The sequence below is a fragment of the Eleginops maclovinus genome, chromosome 23 (genome assembly GCF_036324505.1).
Source record: "Eleginops maclovinus isolate JMC-PN-2008 ecotype Puerto Natales chromosome 23, JC_Emac_rtc_rv5, whole genome shotgun sequence".
NCBI lineage: Eukaryota > Metazoa > Chordata > Actinopteri > Perciformes > Eleginopidae > Eleginops > Eleginops maclovinus.
In genome coordinates this window covers 26,368,540-26,393,014 of record NC_086371.1, presented here as the reverse complement: position 1 = coordinate 26,393,014, position 24,475 = coordinate 26,368,540, and the positions used below count along the sequence as shown (strand labels likewise).

The 24,475-nt window shown below is 41.1% G+C and overlaps 1 pseudogene; it reads right to left on the bottom strand.

Annotated features, from left to right (window-relative positions):
- The window catches only part of LOC134859566 (G2/M phase-specific E3 ubiquitin-protein ligase-like), a 37,852-nt pseudogene extending 16,232 nt beyond the window's left edge, over nt 1-21,620 (bottom strand).
- Nucleotides 21,621-24,475: the final 2,855 nt, after the last annotated feature.

Genomic DNA, 24,475 nt, shown 5'->3' with positions numbered 1-24,475 from the left:
TTCCAAGATGCCCACCCCCAAGGCTCACACATGTGACAGAATTAGCTAAAAAGCTTGTTTTTGTTGCTAAAGGTAAGATTCAAGCCATTTAAAAATGATAATGTTTGCATAACATGTCCTTTATTACATTTAACCTGTTGTGAAAACATGTCATGATCAAATTGATATGAAACAAATGACATAAACATCACTGTGACACCGGCGTCACATCAGGACTTTAACCTTAAAATGTCACAGTAAACCCGGAGTGACACATACTGTATGTCACAATAACAATTATGATTATGATCAGAACAGTACATTTAACTGATTCAAAGACATTAACTTAATGTATTTGATATTGTTCAATTCAAAGGAAAATGTAAACTAATTCAAACAAACTAAATCCTTGTTGATTAATGAAATTATTAATAATTAACAAAAGTTTCCATTTGGCCTAGGTTAAACTGCCACATATGCTAGAAACACTAGTTCAAAAGTGATTCTAAGAACATAAGTTTGTTGCTGCTGCTTCTAAAGGAGGCAGTTAGTTGTATAATAGACCTTTAATATCATGAAATCTTATCTTTATTCAGTTCGAAAATGTTTGCGGTGTAAAAATAAATCAGAAAAAAGTTGTTTTTGTTGAACTAAAGTTTGTTTTAAGATGTCAAGTTATAACTTTGTGAAAATGCAAATACAAAGACTCATATGTGTTACCAAACATAAATAAACTCTCAGGCTGATATATATTCAAATGGAGATTCATTTTACCATTAAGGCCCAATGTGACATATATGTCACTTTTCAAATCTCTGACACCAGGGGGGGTTAATTTTGAAAAACAAATTGAGAAATGTTCTATGTGGTTTATTTAGTCTTTTCTATGTTTCCCTTAATGTTCCTGCAAGTAGAAATGGGTCCAGGTTCTTGTGTAAAATGCACTTAAATTGCACTCCTGAATCATTTACCCTCTCCAATTAACTTGGACTTGACATGGCAGCTATGAGGCGGGGTTTAAAGAAAACGCTAGAGCGCCTGCCAAGCCCCCAGGAGGTGTGGTGGCTGTTGAAACCCATTTTCGTAGTGGCCAAACGGTGGTACTACAGCTAACACGTCAGTCGGTGACGTCATGGGTCCAAAATATTTTACATTGAGAAAGAGAAATCTCTAAATGAATGGAGTTGTTTTGGTTGAGCTAAATTAAATACCCTATATGAACACTTTTGCAGCCCCTAGTTTATATCATTAGGGTCTTCAAGTCACCGGCGTAACGTTTGGGTGGCGGGGGTTTAGGAAAACTCAAGCACGAAACATACTTTTATTAACCCAATCCACAATATATATCCTCAAATTAACTGAGCATTTTTGTTTGAGTTCAAAACAGTACATTTCAATCTGTTTTACGTGTTACAATGTTCCACTTATACAACCTGGTCGGATTAGTTTGAAATGCTGAGTCATATTAGGGTTTAAGACTCTCTATCACTCTTTATTACTATGCACAAAAAACGCAAAAAAACAAGCACTCTTTTTGTTCAGAGCCGCACACTCAGCCCCCCACTCTGTGTTTTAAAGGAGCCCCACCTCACTTATAAAGGCTATACTTTCAAACTAGTAGGATAAGCATGGCCTGTCTGAGCATTCGAATGGCAGCGATAACTGATAACCATTTATCGGCTGATGACATACAAATATGTACTTTACTACTGTAATATACCTGCTACCACACGTAATTCAATAATGTCATACTTACACTTTTTTTTTTTTATACACACTGCTTATCTACCTGAATGTGTAGGCCTACATGCGTAAATTGCAATAATTTTAATTTAAAATACTACATGCCTATTTCTTTTTTTGTATTTCAAGTTTTTATATAATTTTTCAGTAAGGACAAACAAAAACTGGCGGTACATTGCATCAACAAATCCCTCTCCCAGGCATTGACATTAGAAGACATGGCATGAAAAAAAAAAAGAATATATATATTTATATACATAAATTAGGTACATCAGCAATGGAAAAAAGGAAGTGTGCAATTCTTGGTAAAAATTACAATTAAATAGTCTCTATTGGCCTTAATGTGTGACTAGAAACGCTCCTAAGGAGTATCCTCAGCATTTTCCTTGCCTTTCATGCTAGTGAGCATAGCCTCGTAGGATGCAGTCTCAAACATGACATCGACCCATTCCTTCATATCCAGAGGTTTGTCTACTCTTCGATGTCTCTATATAATTCATGAAGCTGTAATCAAACCAACCATAATAACAGAAAATGCACATATTGAAACGTGGCATTTTAGATCTGTCCCCCAACGGACACAAAACAGGAGTCAAGGGGATTACTGACACAGACCAGTTACACTACATATGCCTTTTATCTAATAGTTTTCTATCTTGCTTTATTTTTTATGTATCTATACATTGCTGTAATAAGGTAAATTTACCCTCGGTGGGACGAACAAAGGAATTCTGATTCTGAAAATTAGTGAAAGTTGAATAAGGTTGTGTAAATATGACCAACTGTCGCACAGGTTGCTGTTCATGAAAGATGGTCTTTAACATAGAAGTATGAAAACAGCCACCACAAAGACAATGAACGACTCTGGAGTTAATTCCTCCAGCAGTGACCACTCATCCCCGACATAAACAGAAAACAAAGCAGATGGATCATCCGTTGACAGCTGATGCTTGAATGAGAGCTGTGCTTATTGTTGCATCGCTCCCTGTAGAATAGCGGGCAGATAACAGAGACAAAGCTTACACACAGAGCGCCCAGCGTCTTGTTGTGATTGGATGATAATTCCCATTGGCTGTTCTCCATCTTGCTGATGTGACTCTCTGTGAGGCCGCCGTACATGAACACATTATGTTGCATTTCATATCACTGAATTGCATTATGTTAAATGAAAGTGCTGCACTGTGAGAATGTTCCCACACGTCTGCTCACGAGGCTGCTTTCTAAATTGCAGCACTCTAAGATCAATAAATCATAAGCACATTACTTTCTAGACATTAATGCAATTATCATAAAAAAGTGAGACCATTATGGAGACTGGCAGACTCCATTTAAAAAGAGTTTGCTTCGCACGGTGAGTGCCACAGAGTGGAGAAGTGTGGCAACAGACAGAATTAGGCTGTCAGTGGATATATTGCTAAGGTTGACAAGAGTTCAAATGTATGTAGAATCGAAGGCATTCAAGATGGGTCCATACTTTTGTCCCGACTGATATACTTCAACAACTAATAGTGAGATTGCTATGATTTTTCACTCGGAGATTCATGGTCCCTATGAGGATGAATCGTTGTGACTTTGACCACTTGTGCATTAGCTGGTCAAAAATACTGGTTAAGGTGCTTATTAAGCATTTTCCATCTCATAGCTTGCTAAATCGTTTATTTGTTTGAACCGTTAAAGGCGACATATGGACGTTATGCTTATTGCTCTGAAATGATCAAACAAAATGATTATTTAAAAGGTGTTTACTAAAATGTGTAGGGTTTCTTGAACTATTTTTGAACATGTGTGAATGGTCTTATGCACATTGATGGATGTGTAGGCCTTGCAAGTTTTGCATAAATTGCATAAAGTTTTCTTTTTTAGCTTGAATATTAATATATTTTTTTACATGCTTCTTAAGTGATATTAAGCCGTCTTTGGCCCTTTGCTGTAACAATTGTAAATTGCCCCTCTGTGCGACTCATGAAGGTATTCTGATTCTGACTCTGATATTTCAAAACAATTATACTCATTTGGATTTGTGTGGATTAATACATGTGGACATACGGGCGGTGGTAAGTGCCAGAATGGATTAAGTATCAAATGTATTTTTTGACTTTGCCAACATGAAACAACACCATTAAATAAAACAGCGTTTAAAGTAGTCCCCTGCACAGAAAATATAAGTTTCTGCCCGCCGCACGTACATCGATAACTTACGCATCATAATTACGCTGCCCAGTTTCTCGAGTCGGATCCTCTTGCACAGCAGTTGTAATTTTGTAAGTCCTGATGATTTCTCCTTCAGCCTGTGGTTAAGTCATTATGTTAGGAGAGGACATTTTCGGACAATTCACATCAACCATTGCCTTGCTTGCCTTTGCAGTAGTAATACCTAACTTTTCCAACTACACTCTTTATTGCTACATGCTACCATGAAGTTAAAACCATAACATCGGTATGCGGAAGTACACAGTATCCGCCCAACAATTGGTCCGTTGGGCAACAGTGAATAATGTCTGTTCACTGTTGAACAGACATTGTTCATGTTCCTTCACAATTTATAGATTTTTCTCACAACTCCCAGCACTAATGTTTTACATCTTTGTAGGGAAAAAAGCCCTGAAACTTTGCACACTTCTAATGATTTGTTTGGAATAGTATGCTCCTATTATTTTAGATGACACCTCACCCTCGAAGTAGAGTCATTGTTAGTCATTTTGGACAAAACTATCTGCCAAATAGATGCAGTGCATAGTTCAATGAGTAGCCCTTAATTAGACTTGTTTTGATGCGGATTATTAACAGTAGTCACATTTCTTAGCGGTAATTACGGCAAGCTGTCACAATTCTGGATACACCGTGAAAACAGACTGAAAAACACTCGATTAACTTTGTATTTCTAACGTTTTCTTGTAAATTGCCATCGGTATGCGAAATCTGTAAACTTAATTATTTGGTGGAGACAATTTCTGCCGTTTGACAACTCATTTTTCATTCATATTTCCCAATATACGACACAACACAAAATAATTGATAAGGAGATAAGGTCAAACAGATGCAACTAACAAGTTATTAACCCTCTTTCATGGTCACACAGTGCCTATTAAACACATTTATAAACACAACATGAGCAGTACAGGTGTAACTGTGGCATTTATCCCCTTCATGCTTTTCAGCAGTGGCTCTTATTTCCATTTATCATTCAAACAAATGGAGTTATGAAAGTACGCCGGATTTGAAAAGCATGACGGATGAATGAAGCACCTGTGCCTGTGCGTGTGTGTGTGTGTGTGTGTGTGTGTGTGTGTGTGTATGTGTGTGTGTGTGTGTGTGTGTGTGTGTGTGTGTGTGTGTGTGTGTGTGTGTGTGTGTGTGTGTGTGTGTGTGTGGGTGTGTGTGTGTGGGTGTGTGTGTGTTTCACCACCTGGGTGTATGCAGATGCCTGTGTGCATTGTGTTTCACGAGTCTGTTTATTCGACGGTGTGATTCGTCATTGGAATAAATATGGAGCGATTTGCATATTAAGTGATTTGTCAGAGAAGTGTGGCTCGGTGATAAAGTAAGTATTAGAATCCTGTTGGCTCTCGTATTCATCTGGATTTGTCATTGTTTTCTCTTCTCTTCTTCTTCCTTCATTGTCTTTTTTCCCCCTCTCTTCTGCAGGCTGTTCATTTTATGACCCATATTTTCTTTTCTTCCTGCTTTTCTGTCTCAAAAACTTTATTTCCTATCACAGGATGTCCCTCCCCCTCTGAAAGCAATGCAATTCGTACTCTCATTATGTGTCCGTGCTGTAGATATTTATTTGAATTGTGTCTTTGGCAATTCCTCAGCCTGGTTTGGACAGTTTAAGCAGCCCGTTTCTGAGGCTGGAAGGACAGCCGGCTGTAAGCAAAGAGCTGGCCGTAGTAAAGGATGCAGATTGTGTGGGTAAATGATTCACCAGTCCTTATTCACTTTTCATGTCTCATGTTTGGTGAGAATTTGAGTTAATCCAACCCTGTCTCTTGACTGAAAACGTCACGTCAGCATCACATCATGAGACGGAAGAGCCAGCAGCAGTCAAACTTTATGTGCTCTGTTCAATTTATTCCTCATGATCCTTTTAGCTAAGAGAGGGGAGGATTAAGAAACCCAGAACTTAACCAATAATTATTTTATATGGTTTAAATAATTGAATAGCGATAGAGAAGAAATATGCCACCAAAAAGAAGAACACAAAATAAGAAAACCAATAATATGATGACATTTTCAAAGTTAAACAAAATAATAATAAATAATGGTTATATGTTAAAGCTAGAAAATATGCAAACAATAGAGTGGTGCATGCGATGATGACCAATTTTTGTATAATATTGCAGAAAGTAAGCTCTATGGCCAACACACATTCAGATACTTACACATTTTGTTCAGCAGGATAATCTCCATGTATAGAGCTAGGCAGGAATGAGCCCTAAAATCCGCAACAATGGGTTAGCATTTTACCCCTTCCGGTTCTTCATTGTTTTGTTTTTTTATTTCTTTGTGGTTAAGCGCCTGAATAAGGTATTTGGTTAACACAAGCTACGATCAAAACATATAACATAAGTAAATAATTCACTTCTAAAGCAGTGGTTTTCAAACTACGGACCGGGGAACAAATACAGCCAGTGTCCCACTTTTAATTGGCCCGCAGCAAATGCTAAGTATATTGGAATATGGTCCATACCATACATTTCTGCTTGTCTTATATTGAATTCTTAATTATATAAATGTAAAAACCTAATAAACAGGATTCATGTGTAAATAAGCCTACATTTCTAATAAATGCCGTCAATTAAAGTTGAAAACTTTTCTAAATTAAAATCTTAGTTGATAAAAAAACGTAATTGCACTACAAGCTTGAAATAGACCCTTCACATTTCCCCTTATTATCACCAATCTGACGCTTGACAAATGAGCTGCCAACACTTTTTGTAACACAATAGGGCAAATGTTATTTATAAATGAAGAGCTGTGATGTGGGCTTTTTTTCTTTTCTTCCTTAAACCCTATTCAAGTATCAACTATAATGTACCTAAATTTGATTGATTTTGCTAACTCATAACTTATCAGGCAATATACATCACCTGAGGGGCCCAGCCCTTCAGATGTTTTTCTACATGTGTCCCTCAGTGAAAACAGTTTGGACACACCTGGTCCAGCATCTATGTGTCATGAAAACGGTGGTTGCTAACAAGGGGCTCAATAAACTACCAAACACCGACACGAGACCGCCTTTAGCTTATTGGTAGTGATGCACAGCTGTGTGACCGGGATGTGTATAGCCTAATGTTAGCTTTTCTCTTCTGGCGAGATCATTTCAGTTTCAAAAATCAGAAATTGGTTCTGAAAATAACCGTTTATGAGATAATTTGAACACTATTAGAATCACAAACACATTTATTTTCAGCCGTATACCAAAATCCAATGGAAAAATCCAGTTGCTTTTTAGAGGGAACCCTTGCATTTCAAGGTTTCAAGGTTTCAAGGTTTTATTGGTCATATGCACAGCATATACAACGTATATGTTGGCAATGAAAATCTTATGTCGCGTGCTCCTCCAACAACTCAACATACATGGTGCAAATAAGATAAATAAAATAGTGCAAAAAGAGAGAAGAATATTTACAATAACAACAATAAAGATTTGAGGATGTGAAATATATACATATGTGGAATACATTGAAAGTATTTAAATACTTTACACTGTTGAATGAGGAGGTATGGACAGATGCATATATTACGTATAACAGATGTATATGGCAGATATGTATAATATATATATATATATATATATATATATGTATGTGTGTATTATAAACAGATATGTATGGCAGAGGTGTATAATATATATATATATATATATATATATATATATATGTGTGTGTACTATAAACAGATGTGAGTAGACATTCACAGAGCTCAGGAGTTCAGCAGTCTTATAGCCTGTGGTATAAAACTGTCTCTGAGTCTGGTGGTCTTGGTCCGGATGCTGCGGTACCGTCTGCCAGACGGCAGCAGACAGAACAGATTGTTGCTGGGGTGATGGGGGTCCTTTAATATCCTACCGGCCTTCTTCCTACACCGCTGGGTGTAGAGGTCCTCCATGGATGGCAGCTTCGTCCTGGTGATGTGCAGAGCAGTTTTCACCACCCTCTGTAGAGTCTTACGGTTGAGGGCGGTGCAACTGCCATACCAGGCGGTGATGCAGCCAGTCAGGATACTCTCGATGGTGCACCTGTAGAAGTTGCAGAGTATCCTGGAGTCCATGTTGAACTTCCGCAGCCTGCAGAGGAAGAAGAGCCGCTGTCGAGCCGTCTTGGATATGACCCTGGTGTGATGTGTCCATGTCAGGTCCTCACTGATGTTTACCCCGAGGAACCTGAAGCTGCTGACTCTCTCCACAGGAGTCCCGTCGATGGTGATGGGTGTGTGTGCCTCTCTCTGCCTCTTCCTGTAGTCCACAATCAGCTCCTTTGTTTTGCTGACGTTGAGATGGAGGTTGTTGTCCTGGCACCAAGATGTCAGGGCTCTGACCTCCTCTCTGTACGCCGTCTCGTCGCCGTCTGTGATCAGGCCGATGACGGTCGTGTCGTCAGCAAACTTGATGATGGTGTTGGAGCTGTGTGTGGCCACGCAGTCGTGCGTGAACAGGGAGTAGAGGAGAGGGCTGAGCACACAACCCTGAGGGGCTCCGGTGTTGAGGGTCAAGGTGGAGGATGTGATGTTCCCCATCTGCACTGCCTGGGATCTGCCCGTTAGGAAGCTGATGATCCAGTCACAGAGGGCGCTGTTGAGCCCAAGGTCTCTGAGCTTAATGCTGAACTTGGAGGGCACAATGGTGTTGAATGCTGAACTGTAGTCAATGAACAGCATTCTCACATAAGTGTTCCTCTGGTCCAGGTGGGATAGGGCAGTGTGGAGGGTGAGGGAGATGGCATCATCCGTGGACCTGTTTGCTCTGTAGGCAAACTGCAGGGGGTCCAGTGAGTCAGGGAGGGAGGAGGTGATAAAAGGTTTGACTAACCGCTCAAAGCACTTCATGATGATGGAGGTGAGTGCAACTGGGCGGTAGTCATTGAGGCAGATGGGTTTTGTCTTTTTGGGGACAGGGACAATGATGGACTCTTTAAAACATGTGGGGACTACAGACTGGAGCAGTGACCTATTGAAAATGTATGTGAACACATCTGCCAGCTGAACTGCACACACCTTGAGAGCACGGCCAGGGATGCCATCAGGTCCAGGAGCCCTGTGTGTGTTGATCCTTTTCAGAGATCTACACACATCTGCACTGGTTAAAACCAGTGAGCAGGGATCCTGGGCCTTCTGTGCCTCCACAGCCGGGGGCCTCTCAAAGCGTGCATAAAATGTGTTCAGTTCATCTGGGAGAGATGCAGACACTTCCTCAGCACCACTCGTTGTCCTTTTGTAGTCTGTTATTGTTTTTAGTCCAGACCACATATTTCTGGCGTTGGAGCCCTTGTAGTTAGACTCCACCTTGTCCCTGTATTGTCTTTTCGCACTGCTAATAGCTCTCCGGAGTGCATACCTGGAATTCCTGTACTCACCCAAATCACCGCCGCTGTGCGCGATGGCCTGTGCTTTAAGTTTAGCTCGGACCTCGCCGTTTATCCAGGGCTTCTCATTTGGGAATGTCCGTACAGTAATCCGCGACACGACGTCATCGATGCATTTGCCGATGTAGCAAATGACCGCGTCAGTGTGTGTGTTTATGTCGTCCTCCTCAAACACACACCACTCCGTGATGCCAAAGCAGTGGCGGAGAGCAGATTCAGACTGCTTGGACCAACGCTGCACTGTCCTCGTCACAGGTCGGTCCCTCTTCAGTCTCTGCCGGTAAACGGGGAGCAGAAAAAGAGATACGTGGTCTGACTTGCCGAAGGGGGGGCGGAAAGGAGTGTAAACATGGTCCAGTGTATTTCCACCGCGCGTGGGGCAGCTGACGTGCTGATAGTATTTTGGCAGGACTTTCTTTATGTTGGCTCTGTTAAAATCCCCGGCCACAATAAATGCACCCTCTGGCCGAGAAGTCTCTGTCCTGTCGATAATCCCATACAGCTCCTCCAGCGCTGTGTTGTTGTCAGCGTGCGGCGGAACATACACTGCTGTTAGAACAACCGATGTGAACTCCCTCGGCAGATAAAAAGGCCGACATCCGATCATGATGTGCTCTAGGCTGGGAGAACAGTCCGAAGAAATGATTTCCACATCTGAGCACCACTTGTTGTTAATCATGAAGCACACACCTCCTCCCTTGCTCTTCCCTGAGTTTATTGTCCGGTCCTGGCGATGAATGGAGAATCCGTGTGGAGCAATGGCGGCGTCCGGTATCGTGGGGTCGAGCCAAGTCTCCGTGAAAACCAAAACATTACAGGTCTTAATGTCCCGTTGAAATGCCACCCTGCTACGGAGTTCGTCCAGCTTATTATCCAGGGATTGGACATTTGCCAGAAGTAAACTCGGTAGAGGAGGCCTGTTTTCACGTTTCCTCAGCCTGACCAGGACCCCGGCCCGGGAACCTTGTTGTTTCTTCCTCCTGCGCTCCACAGGTAGAGCTCCAGCAGGTAAACACGGAGACTCTCCATTGTTTGCAGGTTGTCGTGGATTATTGCTGTCCACCAGCGACCTGATGTGTAAAAGTTGTTCTCTATCATATTGGATGATAGGGCTCGCTTGGGCGGTTTGCATGTTGCAAAAAATGTTAAAAACAACCAACAAAGTAAAACAATAAAAACACTAAGATATGGAGTTGTTGAGGAGCTCGAGACACGGCAGCCATCCTCGGCAAGATGGCGAGATTTTGCAAGAAAAAAGCAAGATTTTGCGTAGCTACTTTCCAGGTTACTTCAATGGGACACAGCAGATTTGGAGGTATGGGAGCCATTGCAGAATGTTTCTTAGATTATAACAAAAGTGTACTTACTGGTTGACACGTGCGAGTATAAAACTAGTTTCAGATGCTTTTTGTACTACTCCAGAGGTTGGAGCTATCAGATGAACTGTGGCACTGGTCCAGAGTCCTTTCCAAGAGAATTGACCTGATCCCATTTATCCGTATCACAGGGCGTTCAGGCAGGAAGCTGAGCACTTCCCTGGGTCCATCACCATCAGTACACCCTGCAGATAAAGCCTCTGTCCTCCAAACTGAGGCAGATAATGTTGCCTCTGTGAGCCACTACTGAGAGTTCTGGAAATACGACACCCGTCACCAACACACACAAACACAAACAGAAACACACAATGCAGAGACAACCAGATGTCTTCGAGGAATTCTGGATCCCAGCTGCTGTGGTGCAGCCAACCAAAATGTCCGGTGGCGCTGGGCAGATTATCACTCGCACGTTGGTGATACTTCTAATTCGGTGCTGGAAGACAGACATGTGTAAGCCAGCAAAGGCCCTCTCATCCTCAACCAATGAAATGTGTTGCATCTTCTTACACGCACTTTGGACAATCAACACTTTTGAAAGCATTCGGGTAGATATTCTCACACACAAAGACCCAATGGAGGCAGATAAAAGCAGGCATTCGGGCTTTGCATCAAAGCTCTTTTCTTGGAGGATGTTTGTGGAAAGCTAGCCTGAGGAGTGTCCATTTTTCTCAGTGGGAATTTAACCGTGTTTGTGCGGTTTATGCTAGCTACAGCTGGCTAGTGACACACATTGCAGAACCAAAGCCTGAGGTACATATGTCTGGCTCAGGCTTCCTCTTTCAGTCTCTCCCTTTCTTTCTTTTGTTCTACTTATGTTGGAGTGTTTCCTTTGTACCAGCAGCGAAGGCAAAGTTGGTATTGTTTTCAAGTCTTGGTTTCTGTTTTCTTGAAAAATGTGTTCCTTCAGACACCACTGATTTTGTCAATGCATGAATACTGTGCAAGATGAAGCCATGAAACATTTATGACAAAAACAGAAGTTAACTTCAATGACGGCCATGATCAAAGCAAGGACAATGGAATAATAATAACAATAATAATAATAAACCTTTATTTATATAACACCTTTCATACAGCAGTTGCAGCACAAAGTGCTTTACAAAACGGCAAACAAATTAAAATCAACAAGAAGAAATTCACATGGAAGTAAAAGGTATGATAATAAGAACAATAAAACGGATAGAACTAAAGGAAGACAAAAGACAAAATATATCGAGATAACAAAATATAAAAAATATTAAAAAAAATAGAATAAACATGTATACACAATAAAATATAAAATAATTTCAATGCAAACGTATTGATAATTATAATAGAGGATTAACCATTAAGAGATTAAAAGACCAACTTTAAAGGTAATGTGCGACATTGACTTGATCACTTGTCTATGAAAACTTTACCAACAACACTTGTTTGTCCACCTGCACCTAGAACAGTGGGTACCAAACTTTGTGTTGCTACAGTGGTATGCAAAAGTTTGGGCACCCCTCTGAGATTTCATGACAATTTGCTTTTCCTTTATAATAGAAGATCACAGCAACAACATTTGTTTTCCTACAAAGATGTAGACGTTTTAGTGTTTTCCAGACCAAAATTCTTAGGGTAGCATTACATAGTTTTATTATAATAAAATAAAATGCAAAAAATGGGATGTGCAAAAGTTTGGGCACCCTTATAAATAGCATTCATTTCAACACCTGTACGGATTTATAGCTGACAGGTTGCTGCACAAAATTGCTTTGATTAGCTCATTAGACCTTCAATTACAAAGACAGGTGGAACCAATCATGAAAAAGGCTATTTAACATAGGTAATAGCTGGCTGTGCCTGGCCTAGGTTCTTTCTTAGGGAGTGGCAAGATGGGGACCTCAAAACAACTCTCCACTGACCTGAAAGCTAAGATAATCCAACATTATAAATTAGGAGAAGGGTACAAAAAATTATCTGACAGGTTTAAACTGTCTGTCTCCACAGTCAGAAACGTAGTTGTGAAATGGAAGGCCACAGGAACAGTCCGTGTGAAGGAAAGATGTGGTAGGCCGACAAAAATAGGGGAAAGGCACAGGCGAAGGATGGTGAAAATGGTCACAGAGAAGCCACAGACCACCTCCAGAGAACTACAACAACATCTGGCTGCTGATGGTGTAGTTGTTCACCGTTCCACAATCCAGCGTACTTTGCACCAGGAAGAGCTCATTGGAAGGGTGATGTGCAAAAAGCCTTTCCTGAGTGTTAATCACAAGAAGAGTCGCATGAGGTATGCAAAAGCACATCTGGACAAGCCAGAAGCATTTTGGAACAAAATACTGTGGTCAGATGAGACCAAGATTGAGTTATTTGGTCATAACATGAACAGGTATGCATGGCGAAAAAAACACACTGCATTCAATGAAAAGAACTTGTTGCCCACTGTAAAATTTGGTGGAGGATCTATCATGTTATGGGGCTGTGTGGCTAGCACAGGTACTGGAAAACTTGTTAAAGTTGAGGGCCACATGAATTCCTTACAGTACCAGGAGATTCTTGACAAGAATGTTCTAGAGTCAGTCACAAAGTTGAAGCTACGCCGGGGTTGGATTTTTCAGCAGGACAATGATCCTAAGCACCGATCAAAATCCACCAAGGAATTCATGCAGAAGCACAGGTACAATGTTCTGGAATGGCCATCCCAGTCCCCAGACCTTAACATCATTGAAAATGTATGGATTTATTTGAAGAAGGCTGTCCATGCACGGAGGCCAAGAAACCTGACTGAACTGGAGACGTTTTGTGTGGAAGAATGGGCCAAAATACCACCTGCCAGGCTTAAGGGACTTGTCTGTGGCTACAGGAGGCGTCTACAGGCCGTTATTGCAGCAAAAGGAGGCAATACTAAATATTAATGGAATTATTTCTTAGGGGTGCCCAAATTTATGCACATGCCTATTTTTGTTTGAATGCACATAAACATGTTTCTGTTTGACCAATAAAAGTTATTTCACTACTGGGATGTTTCTGTTACCATAAGGTATAACATATGTTAAAATGAAGTTGCTGCTTCAAAAGCTCAGCAAGTGACAAACTGATGCAGTGGTTTTCCTAAGGGGTGCCCAAACTTTTGCATACCACTGTATGTAGCCTAATACCCCTATCAAACAGGTTAAGGTAGACTTTTCATGGAGCGGCCATCTTGGATATGTTGCTGCACAACCATAACAAACAACGATGCTGCAACTGGCTGTGTTCACACCAGCTCTCTTTATTTTTATGTTTTTTGTCAAGTTGTCCCAATTTATCATTTATACGTTCAACTACCCCACGTTTATATTCACTTTAAATATGTTACAATTGACTGCTTGTTGGTATTTTGCCCTTTGCTGTCGGTCAGTCATCACAGAAAAGGTTGGTTATTATAAAAGCATACAAAAAATATTGAAACAAAGATATTTAATATCGTTTCATTTCCCCCCCTAAATGCAAGCATGTGGATGTTTTTTTTTGTGTGGATGTATTTTATGATGTTTCTGCGATTACCTCAGTGCAACAGAGTGTTTTATTAACAATACATTGACATAAGGACCAAACGTATATATACAGCTCCAGAAAAAATGAAGAGACCACTCCAAATTGTTCCTAAATCTTTATCTCTACATGTATGGCATCAATTCCAGTGTCTGTTAAATTCCAACACAGAGAAATGTTGTCAGTAGTTTATAGAAAAAAATCCTTCAACTCAAAGACATACCTATAAATAATAAAACAAGAGAAAATGATAATGATGCAGTGGTCTCTTGATTTTTTCCAGGGCTGTATGCGGTGGCGGCTGGTGAAAAAAAATCTTGGTGGGGCTAGTGTGCCAACAGATTTCCCTGCCTAATCTAGCATAAGCATTCAAATGAACAGAAAATGACTACAGTTCCACAATAATAATTTAATTTCACAGTTTCCAGCTTCACAGAAAAAGTAACAATTTACAGCTATATTAGACTTTATGCTATCAAATACTATACAATACAATCAAGGGATAAATGAACAACAAGGGTATGATTTCAGCTGAATCTATACAAATCAACAGTGAGTGATATGTGCTATGCTAATCTTTCCGAACACAGCTAGCTTTACGCAGTTTTCCATGTGAACTTTGGATCGATCGTGCTTCTTGATCCGTTCAGAGAGGTGTTTTAAGTCAGTTAGTCCAGTCTTTGTCCAAGTCGAATCAAATTTGTCACTTCTGAAGAGGATACAGGGGAAACAGAAAAGTGCATTGGCTGCTCCACAACCTGCCAGCCACGTCTTACGGTTGAACCAGCTCCGACAAAAACTCCGTTTGTAAGATTTATCTTTCAGCTTGATTTGCTGGGAAATGCTGATTTCAGGCTTGTCGGGTCCCAGCTCCTTAACGAGAAGTTTTTCCTCCGTTGTCCGTCTCGCAAAAGGGTATATTATTAACGATTTCACCGAATTTGGTGGAAGCTGCTCTTGAACTCCAGTTGTCACCGCCATCGCCATCATCTCTCTTCGTCGTCGCGCGTATTTTTTCCCCACGTAGCGTAGGACAGAGTCTGGGAGTCGCACTACAAAAAAAAACTATCGCTGGCTCCTTATGTAGCTACAGCAATCCTAAACCTTCACGCATTTTACGTAGCAGTTGGGGCTACATTTCCAGCGCCCCACCGGCGTTAAATTTGGCGACGTTGATACGCCAATTATTCATAATTTCCCCCTAGCAACCATAACCGGATTGGCTGTTTAGCTGCCGGTCAGGGGCACTTTGCCGATCGCCCCATGAGAGAATGATACACTTTCTGTCAGTGGAAATTCACTGTGTTAGTTGGTGGAAATGTTGTTTAAATGATTTAAATTGCATGTAGGCACACACTATTAAGTAAAACTGACATTGATTTAAAAAAAAATATGCAAAAAATATTTTTTCCCCTCAACAGCTGGTGGGGCAGAGCCCCAGCGCCCCCTATGGGCCAGCCGCCTCTGGCTGTATGTCATATTATTTTCAGATCTTTCATTATGATTTCATTAGCATTGGACTGTGTTACCTATGTTTTCCTTTGGGAATTGAGTTAACACATACCCACACCTTTGGAAATACTGTGTTTATTTTCATGATGACTGTCAACCATGACAATGCCTGAACACAGGTGTGAGTTATATTCACACAACTGACAGCATTACAACGTCATTTCAAGCACAACAAACATTTTGATGCCAATCCAATTTCAAATTAACATTTAAGAAGCTGCCACGCTCGGCAGGGCACGGGGTGTTGATGTGCATTAGCTTGTGAACATGCCAATAAATGCCTATTTTTTTCAGAAAGGGCAAAGCACTGAGAGGAAGAATCAAAGATGAACACTCTTTGGTGCCACAGATTCAAAGAAAAACGCCCAAAAAAGCCTCAAAGTAAGATTAGGACTCATTTTTGGTCAACCTGTCTGACGTTTAAATCAAATATGCAAGCTCCTCAGCATCTGGGTGTGAAGGGAAACGCTGTCAGCAGCTTCCTACAACTCCATATAAATGCCTGACACACGTTGTGGTTTATCTCTAAGGTAGGTGACAACTCATTAACAGTTCATGCTTATCAGAAATACAGCAGAAGACGCTTGAATCCAGTCTGGAGGTTCTGCAGTCAGTGGTGCCTGTGGCCACAAGTATCGGCTGCTGTTCTTTTACCTTCATTTCAACATAACTCACTATTGTTTGTTCTTCTTGTGGGTGTAAAAAAATAAATATATTTTCCAAAAGATAAAAAGAGGATTGCAAACTATTAAAACACGTCTAAGATTAATAGAATATAATTGGATAATGAGAACGTACATCAACCCTGTGATGTTGAACAAGTTTGACCCTAACATTCCTGATCTATGCTATAAATGCAAGATCCATCCTATACCATTGCTTTTGGGATTGTGTAGAGGTTAAAAGTTTCTGGATGTCGGTGATAACATATATTTTCCAAATGACCTGTTCTCCAATACCTTTAAGCCCTAAACTTTGCATTTTAAGCATTTATCCAAAAGACTCCTCGCTAACGGTTAGGGAAAGAATAATGGTTAACCTATTCCTTCTACAAGCCAGGCGCTTTGTGTTTGTAGCCCAGTTATTCCCTAGGTTAATCAGAGAGGCCCTGAGTTCATTAACTCAATAAATCAAATTTACAATAAAGAATACATAAGGTAATGTTGTCTTATGTCTCTCTTATCCTGTTTATATTTTACCAATGTACCCTTTGTGTTATCTTGAGTCCCTTTAGGCACCTTTAAATAATGTAACTTCACAAGTCACTTACCTTAAACACCTTAGTTTAAATACCTCTATTAACAGAAATCACCAAATATCACACTGGATTCAATAATGTCAGATTAATAATCCCTTTAACAGGAAATTGTTATAATATCCAAATAGCTCAGATCACCTTTGTATCAATTTCACAGTTAACTCAGTGGGCCCACACTCATTCACACACACACACACACACACACACACACACACACACACACACACACACACACACACACACACACACACACACACACACACACACACACACACACACACACACACACACATGCCGGCAAATAACATGAAATAAAACCCCTCACGTTGCAGGACTGATGTGATGCTTGAGAGCGTTGAAAGTCAAAACTGTTTGTCCTCTTCACTCCAATGAGCAATAAACCCAAAGTGATACCTGAACATCTGCAACTCCAAACTGCAACTGCACCGATCCCTCAGTCTCAGATGGCGATCAGCGGCGGCGGGAAGGTGTCCAGCGATGGCGTACTCCCTCGTATTGTCCGAAACTCCTCACTGTGTCACCAACTTGCAGCAAAACTGATAAAGATCCTCAGGGTGTTCATGTTCGACCCGATCCCCTGTTATCATTTTAAACACATGTAATACCGTTCCCTTTTTAAACTGCTATGAAATATCTTATCATCGTTATCTTTGCAGGAACTAAATATTTTAACCAAACGTATAACTAAATCACATATTTATTATCTTGCTTTGATATCACTGTAAGGGTTATTTTCAACCTGGTTACATGCTGGAAAAAGGTTGGTTGCCCCTCCCTGGGCCACTGGTTAAACAATATAGCTTTGTGTATGGCTCTTAAGAAATTAACATATATAGTGAAGAACAAAGCTTCTGAATTTTACAACATTTGATAATTGTTCTTGGAATTTATAAATGTATAAATGGGGACATTGCAGAAGCTATGGAAGGTTAGAGTGAAAAGACTTAACTACTGTGAGGAAATGTTGAATATGGTTAATCTATTTGGAGAATTGTAAGCTGTACTCCGCTCTGTTAGTGGATGTGCTTCTATTGTATTTTTGTTGAACTTGTTCATTTACAAATGTAATTATCTTCTTCCATTACACTTTAAACTGATTTCTAGTAACTGCACTTATTTTTTTTTTTTCTTGTGCATTATTTGCTATTCTGCCATATGTCTAATGTTGGGGGACGTTTGGTTGTTTTTGTGTAATGTGATTCAAATTGAAAAAAGTAAAAAATGAATATGTATTTTAATTATGTCGGACTCAGGATGGACAGTTTAAAAGAGAATCTAAAGAATGCAGCAGAACCGAAGATATGGCCTTTTTCATTCTGGACATTAATGCTTAAAACCAACATGCAATCAGGTCCAGGAAAGCAAAGTCACCTTGCAATGATGCATAGGATCAATGAATAAAAGAGACTACTTTATTATTTAGTTTTATTTTCTTAAACTTTCTTTATGTAAATGTCTTCCCTTGCTCCCGTCCTGTGTTGGTCTGATTTTGCTCTGAACTCTTCTATGTGCAAATTCATGGCAGCAGAGAAAATTGGTTTGAATGTTTTTGGCTGTCAGGGTGATCCACAGCCAGAAAATTGATGCACTTTCTGCCAGGCCCTGCAGGGAAATTGTAACACGAGGGTCTAGTTTTTGGGTTTGAAACATTGCATCTAGGAATCCCAGGATGCTTCTGTTTCAATGACTCGAAGAGCCAGGACGATTTAAGTCCATTTTTCAAATTGGTTTGTGTCTGATCAGGTTTGACCTATGTGTCCTGAGTTACTCATGGTAAACGTAGTTTCAAAACAGCTTTCAAACCTGTTTGCGCTGAAGTGTGTGCAACACTAACTAACAAATGCGGTACTTCGTTTTTTTATAGTTCTGTTATAGACTACAACCACTTCCTGTGCAGTGCAATACCATTGTTCCGATGCCCCATTAATCCAAACCCCGATAAATGTGTGAAGGAATGACTCCTTAATCCGGAAATTAGACAAATTAGCATTTTAGCACTTCCAGACTCCATATTCTCTGGTTAGATGACTGAAATAAGGTCTTTAGTCAACACAAGCTTACAAGTTTCCCACATTTTGTTCTACGACATGAAATATGTCAGTAAATACACCACTAATGAATGGCTGAACTCTTACATGTCCCCAAAAACAGCTAAATGCGACTTTTAAATGTAATCACGGCGGACATTAGCCTCCTCAAGCTTGAAGTCATGTGACCGTTCTTCAGTTTTGTACTTCTGTAACAATTGTAAATAGGCAGTATTTTTGGGTGTTTAAGAGACTAATATTTCTTTGTAATCTATTTTATTATAATCACACAAACACTGTGTTCTGTATCTACCAACATTTTAAACATGACTTGTTTGGCCTCAAATCAGTGGGCGGAAAACCTGAAATTCAGTCCAGGTACCAATATGATTATTTTTGTGGGGACTTCCCCCATTCATAATGTGTCCCTCACGTTTCCCTGTTCCCTTTTTGTAAACGAGCGTCTGCACTGTTTTTCTGACATTTTTGCATTTATTTATGAACATATATGTATGCTAACTGTGTCTTTCTTATTTAATCTGTGCAGGAGCCGAAGTGTGATGGCATACAATATACTGCAGTAACAACTGATTTGTGACACCGGTTACACTTCGAGCAATTGCATTTATGCTTTAACTACTATAAAAGGTATGTTAAATGTGGGGATTATTCTGGTTCAAAATCCAATGGAAAAATCCCATATGCTTTTTGTTTATGGAGCCCTTTGCGATTCTTACTTACCAGGTTGGCCTACAACAGTCCAATCCAATCCAACTTTATTTCTATAGCACATTTAATAAGAAATGAATTCACCAAAGTGCTGTAAATCAATATATATATATATATATATATATATATATATATATATATATCAGATCACGTGAAATGTTCATGCCGGCCCTGGATAAAAACCACACTCCGGGCTGCTTCTGTCGAAAGTACTGGCTTGAAACTCTATGCCAGTATTTGTTTTATCCAAATGTACCCAGTAAACACGTAGATATGATGGTTTAAAGTGTATACAATAATATTTGAAAAATGGAAGCGCTAATTTTAATATCTATGCCGTATTTTATCATTTTACGAAGCGGAAAAAGACGCTGGAAACTTTAGACCCTGCTCAACAGGATGCATTTACCAAGGAAGGGGAGGAGCATTTAGCTAAACAGAGCTTTACGAAGCGAGACAAAGCGAGACGAAGAGAAACGGCGGGAGCCGAAGAGAAACAGCCATCCATCCATCCATCCATCTTCTCCCGCTTTTCTTTTTTTTTTCCAGGGTCACGGAGGTAACAGCTCCAGCAGAGAGCCCCAAACTTCTCTTTCCCTGGCCACATCAACCAGCTCTGACTGGGGGATTCCAAGGCGCCCCCAGGCCGGCAAAGAGATATAATCCCTCCACCTGGTCCTAGGTCTACCCCTCAGTCTCTTCCCAGCTGGACGTGCCTGGAACACCTCCCTAGGGAGGCGCCCAGGTGGCATCCTCACTAGGTGCCCGAACCACCTCAACTGGCTCCTTTCAACGCGAAGGAGCAGCGGTTCTACTCCGAGTCCCTCCCGGATGACTGAACTTCTCACCTTATCCCTAAGGGAGATGCCAGCCACCCTGCGGAGAAATCCCATTTCGGCCGCTTGTATCCGCGATCTCATTCTTTCAGTCATGACCCATCCTTCATGACCATAGGTGAGGGTAGGAATGAAGATGGCCCGGTAGACAGAGAGCTTTGCCTTCTGGCTCAGCTCTCTTTTCATCACAACGGTGCGGTAAAGCGACTGCAGTACCGCTCCCGCTGCTCCGATTCTCCGGCCCATCTCACCTCACTCGAGAACAATACCCCGAGATACTTGAACTCCTTCACTTGGCGTAAGGCCTCATTCCCTACCTGGACTGGACAATCCATCGGTTTCCTGCTGAGAACCATGGCCTCAGATTTGGAGGTGCTGATCCTCATCCCAGGCGCTTCACACTCGGCCGCGAACCGATCCAGTGAGTGCTGAAGGTCAAAGACCGATGAAGCCATTAGGACCACATCATATGCAAAAAGCAGTGGTGCAATCCTCAGCCCACCGAACTGCAGACCCCCTCCCCCACGACTACGCCTCGAAATCCTGTCCATGAATATCACAAACAGGATTGGTGACAAAGCGCAGCCCTGGTGGAGACCAACCCTCACCAGAAATCGGTCCGACGTGCTACCGAGGACCCGGACACAGCTCTAGCTTTGGGAGTACAGAGATTGGATGGCCCTGAGTAGAGACCCCCTCACCCCATACTCCCGCAGCACCTCCCAGAGTATCTCCCTTGGAACCCGGTCATACGCCTTCTTCAAATCCACAAAGCACATGTTGACCAGCGTACTCCCAGGCCCCCTCCAGGATCCTTGCAGTCGGACTGCTTCCCTGACCACCGGTGTCCACCAGGAGGTTCGAGGGTTACCGCCCCTTGAGGCACCTAAGACCTTGAGACCACAGCTCCCCACCGCAGCTTCAGCAATAGAGGCTTTGAACACCGTCCACTCTTGTTCAATGTCCCCAGCCTCCACAGGGATGCCTGAAAAGCTCCGCTGGAGGTGTGAGTTGAAGGCTTGGACTTCGGACTCCTCCAGACGTTCCCAGTTCATCCGCACTACATGTTTGGGCTTACCAGGTCTGTCCAGAGGCTTTGATCAGTTGACAACTCCGCCCCTCTCTTCACATGAATGTCCACAACATGCGGCCTCAGGTCCGATGATACGATACGATAACAAAATTGATCATGGACCTTCTGCCTAAGGTGCTCTGGTACCACGTACACTTATGAGCATCCTTATGTTCGAACATGGTGTTTGTTATGGCAAATCCATGACTAGCACAGAAGTCCAGTAACAAACCACCACTCCGGTTCAGATCGGAGGGACCGTTCCTCCCAATCACGCCCCTCCAAGTGTCTCCATCATTGCTAACGTGTGCGTTGAAGTCTCCCAGCAAGACTAAGGAGACCCCTTCAGGAGCCCCATACAGGACTCTTTTCAGGGTCTCCAAAAGGCTGAATACTCTGAACTGCTGTTTGGTGCATAAGCACACACAACATTCAGAGTTTTCCCCCCCCATAACCCCCAGGCATAGGGAGGTGACCCTCTCGTCCACTGGGGTAAACTCCAACAAAGCGGCACTCAACCGGGAGCTTGTGAGTATCCCCACACCCGCTCGGCGCCTCACACCTTGGGCAACTCCGGAGAAGAATAGAGCCCAACCCCTATCAAGAAGTAAGGTTCCAGAGCCAACGCTGTGGAGGTGAGCCCCACCAGATCCAACTGGTAACGCTTCACCTCTCGGCTCCTTCCCCCCCAGAGAAACAGCGATTGAAGAAAAGTGACAGACAGACATTGAGAATTATAGATATAGTTAGATAGATTTACAGTTTTGAAGATACAATACTTTACTATGTCATGGGTGACAGAACTTTGAGTAATGAGTTAAAAACGCCTATGGATGCACCTATTATTTGTTCATAAAATGTGTATATAGGTTCATGATACCTCAATCAAACGTTTACATTATCATAGTGACGTCTCCTGTATATATTTCCAGTTTTCAAAATGTTTAGCTGTTCATGTTTGTTACCCATATACAAAATAATATCATTTTCAAAATCCGTTTTTATGTTTCTCGTGTGAATTTGGTTTCCAAAATGTTCATATACTATGTCAAAATGAAAAAAAAGTAACTATCAGGTTATATAGGTGAGGTTGTCCTAAAAAAAAGATACCAAACATTGACATGCTAAACATTTCTTAATGGGATTTAGTAAGACCAAAAATAAAAAAAAGTAGCTGGAAAACAGCCAAATTAGCCAGAAAATTCCAAAGGGTTAAACAAGATGTAGAAACAGGCAAAGTGGGAGCAAGTCCGATCTGGGGGTGCAAATCGTTCCACAGCCTGGCAGCTGCGAGAGCAAAGCCCCTGTCTTCCAGCTGTTTCAACCTTGACCTCAACACCAAAAGGAGAAATCTGTCAGCAATTGAAAAATATATAATTGTTGCTTCACTCTATAGTATGACTGATGTCGTATGGGAGCCCTTATGTCTGAAACCTGTTACCTGAAAACAAACAGTAGCACATATGGGTCATTATCATGCAGAATGACAGGGAAGGAATGAGCCATCTTACTCTGATCGCCTTTATGCTACCTGTATTTTTTACCCTCACAAATCTTATACCCTATACCAAGGAACCCAACCATTGCTGAGCGTGCAAACGCTTTATACGTGTCTCAAGTTATCTTGATTATCTTGTGCCATTGTTTCCTGTTATTTCTTTCCATGTTTCTCAGAGAACAGCATGGTGTTGACAATTGTAGAAATGGATTTAGGTTTAAAAGTCAGATCAAGGAGTGTTGTTGATCAACGCATCAGGCTGTCTGACACAGGCAGGAAGTGTATTGAGATAACAACATACAGATCAATCCTAAGCATTCAACAGGAAGAATGTTATTGTTTAACTTTAGGTTAACTGACATGGATTATCTGCACATGTTCAACACAGTATGTATACCACAGAAAACATTTAACCCTATTTTCTCTTTGGTGTTGATACGGTTAGGTACTTTGTTGTTCTAAAAAACATACTTTTAACCTGGGTTTTATCATTTAAACAATATTAGAAATGAATATTTCAAGCATGCTCTTCAGCAGCATATGGTATTTTGTGATATAAAACAGAAATGGATAGAAATGTACATTATAAATACATCTATATAATAGCCGCACATGGAGTGACTGTGGAGTCACTTGATTTCTTGACCGTTTAGTGCTGTTATAGTTTAATTTCGATTAAAAACCTGTGGATTGCACCTCTGTCGAAACAATATGGATTAAAATGTTTTCTTTTGTCAACAAAACAGACTTCAGTGGATTATTTTAAACAGCACCGGACACACTTGTAGGCCACTACACAACAGCTAAACAAACATTTTGGCAGTTACAGTACTTAATTTGCATCATGCACCTGTGTAGCGGGTAAATATATTGAAGTGTTACACCCATAGAGTGCAAGCTAACTCAAAGGAGGTCCTATTCAAGACATATTTATTTTGAACAATAGATTAAAGGAGCCCTTATTATGCTGCTTTTTCAGACAGGAAGTGGAGCATCTGGTTTAATTTCAAAGTAAACACTGCTTGTAGGTTCCTAACCTTTTGTTGATATTCACTTTGTCTTTAAAATGGGTTCTAGAAGTTCAGTCTTTCGGCAGTAGGCTTGTCAACCAGATGGTCACTGGTTCAAGAGGACCGGTAGATGGAGAGGTTCCAGTTCACCTCTTGGGCCCTTCACAGATGTTCTTGAGCAAGGCACCAAAGCCCCAACTGCTCAGGGCACAATAAAAACCACGTGTGTTTTAGAGAAGAAAATATCATTTAAATAGTAAAACAAAGTTGTTCTCTTTGTACTTGTATTTGTCTGTAGCTTAACACATGAATGTGTTATGTGCCCTCATT